The sequence below is a fragment of the Alosa pseudoharengus genome, unplaced genomic scaffold (assembly GCF_046254945.1).
Source record: "Alosa pseudoharengus isolate Yale_2024_CS ecotype anadromous, Long Island Sound unplaced genomic scaffold, YU_APseudo_1.1 YU_APseudo_1.1_scf_22, whole genome shotgun sequence".
NCBI classification, from domain to species: domain Eukaryota; kingdom Metazoa; phylum Chordata; class Actinopteri; order Clupeiformes; family Clupeidae; genus Alosa; species Alosa pseudoharengus.
In genome coordinates this window covers 864,202-871,701 of record NW_027468680.1, presented here as the reverse complement: position 1 = coordinate 871,701, position 7,500 = coordinate 864,202, and the positions used below count along the sequence as shown (strand labels likewise).

Genomic DNA, 7,500 nt, shown 5'->3' with positions numbered 1-7,500 from the left:
AAATTGGAAAAGAAATCCACGCATTTTCGCCAGGTGAGGCATTTCAAGGAGAGAGGGAGATAGCGTGCACGTAAGTGACGATTATTTCTGTTGGTAGCAGAGCAATGGATATATACAAGAATTGTTTCGAGTAAGAAAAAAAAGATGAAGTGACCCAGTGACCCCCGAAGCACACTAAGACACTTGTCATTTTCCTTGTAGACAGACCCATGGCTACACTAGACAGGCAACTGTCTTCTTTTCCCAGAGCATGCTTTTTTTTTGCGGCACAATTGAATGGTAGCCTATTATGGAACCGCGGACCGAAAGAAAAAGAAACTAAACTTTTTCCTGATTAGAAAATATTTCTTAATTTAGTGTTTAATCAAATAAAGAAACATGCAATTAGAGGGTAGTGGTGTCAGCGCTCATTTAATGTATGTGCGCGTTGACTACGCAAGTAAAACTGAACCACTGGAGATGACATGACTAGAACCAACAAACAACGGGTTATTTAAAACAACAAACCAAGCAGATCCTTGCTGTCCATGAAAACAGCATAGAGTCTCGTCTAGTCTAATCCAAAAATGGAAATAACTTGACACACGAAATTAGATTGTTGTAGGCCTATAGTAGCAAATATCGTAGTAAATAGCCTGGTGATGACTAGGGTTGGGTATCGTTTCAATTTGAACGATTCCGATTCCAATTCCGATTTCTTATTTCGATTCCGGTTCCTAACGATTCTCGATTCCGATTTTTTTTAAAGGCAGGGTCAAAAAAAGTTTAGGATATTTTAAATGAGCTAGCTAACCAACGGTCTTTCTCAGGGTATCTGCACATTTTCCAAGTGCAAATTTAAAGACTTTTAAAGACCTTTTCAAGACATCTAAATGAAAATTAAGACTATACCACGGCAAAAAGATATATAAGACTGTTTAATGCAATAGTTTTTTTTCCCTACTAATTTTAACCCCCACCCCATTTTGGATGTCTACAGAAGTTACCAAAAATATTTTGGCGAAAGAAAATAATTGTGTGTGAATTACCTTCACAGCTATAAATGCCCAATTTTAGGGTCTGGACTGCTTGCTTTTGAAGCTGGCTGTACTGTACATATTTGGTTTTGCTTACTGCTGAGGCTGTTCTTCACCTGTGTCTGTAGTAGCCTAGGGCTACTTGCCAAAGACATGTGCACTGGACTGGATTCCCTTAAATATTTTTTTCAAAGTTAACTAAGCTATTTACATATTTTAATAAGCCTACTTTATATAATTTACTATGTGCATCTATTGTCCATATGCAGCACAGCAAATTAAAGTTAATCCACTACTTTACATTTTGCATACCAGTTGTATCTAAACCAACCAAAGCTTGACTGAAACATTGTAAAACCATTGACTTGTTTTAAATTAATTAAGAGACAGGTCCTCTTCGCATGATCCTGCTGAAAACTGCTGGTTTCATCAAGCACGCACGTTATGAACGCACGTATTTTTATGTAGCAGTCGCCGACATTCAAAGCATATGCGGTTATATTTCACAACTTTTGCTAAGTAGGCCTAGCCTACTGGGAAACGCTGGCAAGCAAGCTGCTGGCAGATATTACAGGTAGGCTATTATAACTTAAGACAGATATTTTCTTCCCTAGGCTAGGCCAGCAACACACGCTGGAAAGATGCAAACAGATCAACTTAACATACCGGTATACAGTATTTCCTCCTGATTGCGAAGAACTGCACATAATTTCACCAGCAGTCTTCGCGTCCATAGTTTGTGAAACGATGCTGCGTCCGAGCAAAGACTTTAGATGCCAAGCGCAACTCCAAAAAGGAGAACAAATAAACGTCCGGCTTGAGGCTGCGCCGGACGCCGGACAGGGCTTTTAAAATCCATATGTCCGGCCTAAATTCGAACATATGGCCAACCTATCGCTAACTGGCTTACCAACTCTTTCTCCCGCTCATTCTACCGTAGGCTCCCTCATTCCACGTAGGCTACCCTGTCTATCTCTCAGGCCTCAGCTACACCACGAAAACGCCAGGCATATTATTTTGTACATAGGCCTACTGTATTATTACCGTTTTCACACCTTTAACCAAACCCGTGAAAAACATCTTCACTCTGCAACCACTACACTTTCTCCCGTAGCCTAATAGCCTATCACGTATACAATTGCGTTTTAAATACACGAAACTGGATGGAGACATCACTCGCTCTCTTGCACTCGCTGGCGGTCCCATACGCACATTTAATACCTCTCTTTCGAAAATTCAGTTGTAGCCTATTTAAGACTTTTTAAGGATCCTCGGGAACCCTGCTTTCTGAATGAAATAGTCTGACCTTCTCCATGAATTTTAATTCTATTAACTATGCGCTTCTTCGTTGGTGTTCAGACGTTTCTTCTTCCTGTCGGCAGACTGGGAATCGAAAGTAGGAATCGAAATTTAAACTTTTGAACGATTCCGGGAAAATCGCAAAGATAGTCCCGGTTCCAACCAATACTCGATATTCGATACCCAAGCCTAGTGATGACACAGCTTTTAAAACATTTATGTCACTCTCGCTGGAGTACGAGCTGTTGCGCAAACAAATGAATTAGGGTGATGATCTGCATCTCCGTTCACCAAAAGCTATGGTTTTGCTAACCCATTCACATTATTTATTGAAAGATTCTATTCATTGTTAATGTGCAACATTTCTCCATGTGGGGTGTGCCGCGTGCGTGTCTGCAGATCAGACAACGCTTGACACATCTCTTGGTCATCTGTCTAGATTTCAGTATCCAGTACAGTTTCTCTCAGTTGGTTCAGAGTGGCTTGTAGGCCTGAATGCATCACATCTTCATGTGCCTTTCTAATCAAAAGTTCTGAAAATGCGTCATTACCTGGCAAGATGTACGGATGCTTCTGGGTAAAGGACCAGTTCGTTTGCTGCAGTCTCCCTCCTACTTGCAGAAGTCCACGTTCATCCAGGAATATGGTTTCAGTGAAATGATTTTCGAATGTCTGTCCACATTGTTATTTTTCGACAGATTGTCCATTTCCTTTGGGAAGCTGTCACTTTGAGTTCGCTTGATCCAGTACTGTTCTGCCTGTTGAATCTCCTCTGTGCACAGTTGTCCATGGCGGTTTTCCTTTGTCCGTGCGTTATGCACAAACCGCTGTATCCATGCTGTGATTCTCAAGACTCTGTTGAGTCCACTGTACCTGTTCAAGTCAAACAGAGGTGAAGCTGCACAGGTTAGATCAATCATTGTATTCTGAACGACATACTCCATCACATCATCATTTTCATTAATCACTTGAGGTTCGGTTTCGTGTGTCGGCGCTCCATCTTTCAGCCACTCCGGCCCGTGCCAACAGAGCACCTCGTCCTGGAGCGCTTGGGCACTTGTTCCGCACGTCCCGCAGTCAGCTGGGTTCTCCCTTCCAGAGCAGTGTTTCCAGTTTTCCGGTGATGTCAGACTCTGGATTTCACTTACTCGATTCTCCACAAACGGTTTCCACTGTTTTGAACTACTCCTAATCCAATGAAAGGTTATCATCGAGTCAGTCCAGAAATACATTTCATTGTCACTCACATTCAGATAGTTCGATATGAATTTTCCAAGTCTTGCCCCAATAAGCGCTCCCATTAACTCTAATCTGGGGATTGTCATTTTCTTTAGTGGAGCGACTTTAGTTTTGGATGCGATCAGACTGGTTGTACACTCTCCATTTCGCTTTATGCACCTCAGATAGGCTGCGGGGCAGTAGGCCTTCTCACTGGCATCTGTAAATACATGAATCTCACGCTCAACTGTTGCCTTTACACTCATTTCATCACATTTAATTTTGATATCATTATCATCATCATAACGACGTAGGATACTTATGCTTTTCAAGTAGGGTATCTCTGAACACCATTGATGCCAGGTCTGCGCGATATCAAAGGGAAGATCTTCATCACATGATATTCCTCTCTCCCACATTTCTTGAAATATACATTTGACTCGAATGGTAAACGGGGACAAAAATCCAATTGGATCGAAAATGCGCGCAGCTGCCTGTAGGACCCCTCGTTTCGTGTCTCCTTTGTTCTGCAGAAAGTCAATCAATTCGTTAGTTTCAAACATGAATTCGTCAGTGTCTCTGTTCCATGTTAGACCAAAGCACTTTGAGTGGATTTGGGCCTTTGATTTCCACTATGTCCTCTTTATTTTGTTGTTTCCATTCGCTTTGCAACTCAGATGAATTTGTGTTCCATTTGCATAGTTTCATACTTGCACTTGACATTATTTCTTTGGCTCTCTGAGACAATTTGAGTGGAATTTTCACATTATCTGCTCCAGTTATTAAATCATCCACATAAAGACATTCATCCAACACCTTGACTTCTTCGGGATACTTCTCTTCAAATTTCTTAAGGTGGTGTCTGATAGTTGCAGCCAATAGAAAGGGACATGGTGATGCACCAAATGGCACACGCGTCATTCTCATAATCGCCACTTTAAGATCCTCATAAGGGACGGGTTTCTCCTTGAACCACAAGAATCTAAGCACATCTCTGTCTTTCTCATTCAGGCCAATTTGCAGAAAAGCTTTGTTATGTATGCCATCATAGCAACTCTGTGCTGCCTGAATTTAATTAAAATGCTTAGCAAGTCAGGGTTCAGATTCGGTCCCGCAAAGAGACATTCATTAAGTGAGCGACTTTCTCGCTCGTGAGATGACGCATCAAACAAAATTCGCAACTTTGTTGTAATCCTACTTTCTTTGATTATGGGATGATGGGGCATATAATACACTGGGTTTCCTGTCTCAACATTAGTCATTAGTCTTCGACAATTCCCTCAGCCAGATATTCTTGAATTACTTGATCATATTGCTCATACCAGTGTTTTTCAACCACTGTGCCGGGGCACACTAGTGTGCCGTGAGAGATCATCAGGTGTGCCGCAGAAAATTACCCAAATGTCACTCACTGGTCCAGAAAAGCAACTGTTGCATCAAAGAATTTATAACCACATGCTCTCATTGATTGTATGATTGCACTATTTGTGGTATGCAGGCATTGTACAACAGGGGTCCCATATCCAGTATTCACAGAATCATCACATATCCAGTTCATAACAACAATTAAATTAGATATAGTCACCTACAAATGAAACAGAGGGCGCTTGTTTTATTGAGCAGGTCTTGCATAGAAGCCATAATAAGGCCATATCGGTGTATTATTTGAAATTTTAGGCTATGGTATGTTTATTTTTTCTTCACACAGGATGTTAGTGTGCCGTGGGACATTTTAAGTGTCAAGTTAAGTCAAGTGTTAAGTGTGCCGTGGGACAAAAAAGGTTGAAAAACACTGGCTCATACAACTCGTCATTACTATGAAAACGCTTTACTAGGCCATTCAAACGATTTCTAGCAGTACAGTAATTAGTAGCCAAATTAATATTGTCTTCTCGCCAAGGCAAACTGACTTCATATCTACCTTGTTGCATATCTACCAAACAGAACCCAACACGTCTGTCTCTGGGTTCTGTTTGATGTCCGTGATCCCCAACGATTCGGTCTCCCAGAAACTGCGCAGTTGATCAGTCAGCGCTTGTTCCTCGCTGACGCTGAGATGCAGAGCATTTAAGTCCACTGTTTCAGTTGTCACACTCATTACAGGGATGGACACAGTTCCCTGTATCAACCATCCGAATTTGCTCTCTACAGCCACAAGTCTGTTGTCCAGTCTCTCTGTGTGTCCTGACACAATGTTCCAATAGTAGTCTCCTCCGATAAGAAGTCCAAGGCCTTCTTGTTCCATGCCTCTCACAGGATGATCCGCTAGTTGGAGGCCCTTAGCTTCAAGAGAGCATCTGACTTCTTCGCTGGCCATTTTAATGTTAGATGAACATACACTTGGGGTTTCTAGTAATTCAACTTCAACAGACGCATTCGTTTTCAGATTTCTCAGACTAGCCTTAACCTTTCTGGCTGTCATTCGTTTGGCATTTACGGAACCAAATACGTGTAGCTTAATTATTTCTGTACCCACTACTGGCAGGTTCAAAGCTTTAGAAATATCTTCACGGATAAAGCTACGTTGGCTTCCTCCATCTAACAAGCATTTGGAAATTTGGCTTTGTCGTGGCGTGTCTACCCAAATGGTTGCTGTTTGTAACAGCACTGCTTTACCATTACAGTTACCTGGTGAAACTGAGCATTGAGCTTGAGCTGTGTCTACCTCTATTTTAGTTGCATTGTCTCGTGTCTGGGTTGCCTGCTGGTTACAGATGGTTTTGTGATACCATTTACCACACTGTGCATTCGAGGGCAATGTCCTCTGGTATCATTTTCAATAATATTGGACATAACAAGCTTCCATATGTGTCCGCTACAACACCTAGTGCGTCAAGGCTACGCACCTGTATTTCACAATCATCATATAATTTGCGCAAAGCGCTTACATCATTGGCTCGTTTTACGGGAGTCATATTCAGTAACTTATTCATATGGGCATTAATCACTAAATCTTTGCTGCCAAATCGTTTTTTGAGCAGATCAATGGCAGTGTCATAATTAGTATCGGACAAAGCGAGGCCTGCTACTGCACTCGCTGCGGTGCCAGATAGAAATGATTTCAAATAACTAAATTTGTCAATCTTGCGTTCAATCAAACGTTCATTATCATGGATGGTTGTTTCGTACTGACTCCAAAATCCTTGCCACTCACAAATCTCCCCGGAAAACTTCTGAATGACCAATTTGGGAAGGTTGACTGTGTTCATATAAGGTCCAGGTCTAGGCTCATGTGCACTCTGTCCAGACTGGCTGTCTTCAACTTCCGTGCGCAACGCGCGTCTCGATCTTGTTCTCCGCACACTAATTGCATCCATATACTCCAATGCCGTGGTCATCTCAGCTTCCAAATCCTCTTCTTCCGTTTCTGCTTCAACATCTCTATCATGTTCTCTGAGAGTCTGTTCTTTTTCCTTCACCTGTTCAAGCAATTCCTCCAATCTCTCAAAGCATAATTCTTCTTTATCCAACTCAGCATCAATCTTCTGGGTGATTTTTGTTGTTGCAGTTCGGACCACTTCCCGCTTCATCTTTAGTCGCTTTAAATCCTCTGGATCCATGACTTCGATTCGAATTTCCCCCGCAGCTTCTTTCAAACAACTTTTCAATCCAGTCTTCTCCCTTTATTCTTTATGGATTGGATCCAAGTTCCCCGGTTTTCGGCACCAGTTTGTGAATTGCAGGGAAAGATTTCATGGAGCAAGTTTCTTATTGCATGATAGCAATTTTTTTACCTATTATTTTACAATTCTAAATTGCGCGGGGAAAGGGGATTGGGAACAAAGGCAGTATGGAGTCTCTGTTGTGTGTGTGTGTGTGTGTGTATGTGTGTGTGTGTGTGTGTGTGTGTGTGTGTGTGTACATGTACATGTGTGTGTGTGCAAAGGCAGTATGGAGTCTCTGTTGTGTGTGTGTGTATGTGTGTGTGTGTGTATGTGTATGTGTATGTGTGTGTGTGTGTGTGTGC

General features: G+C 41.9%; 1 protein-coding gene across 1 annotated transcript in view; it reads left to right on the top strand.

The window, feature by feature from the left end:
* Positions 1 to 7,500, top strand: part of LOC143139226 (uncharacterized) — a 31,662-nt gene that overhangs the window by 15,018 nt on the left and 9,144 nt on the right. The gene's annotated exons all lie outside the window — the stretch shown is intronic.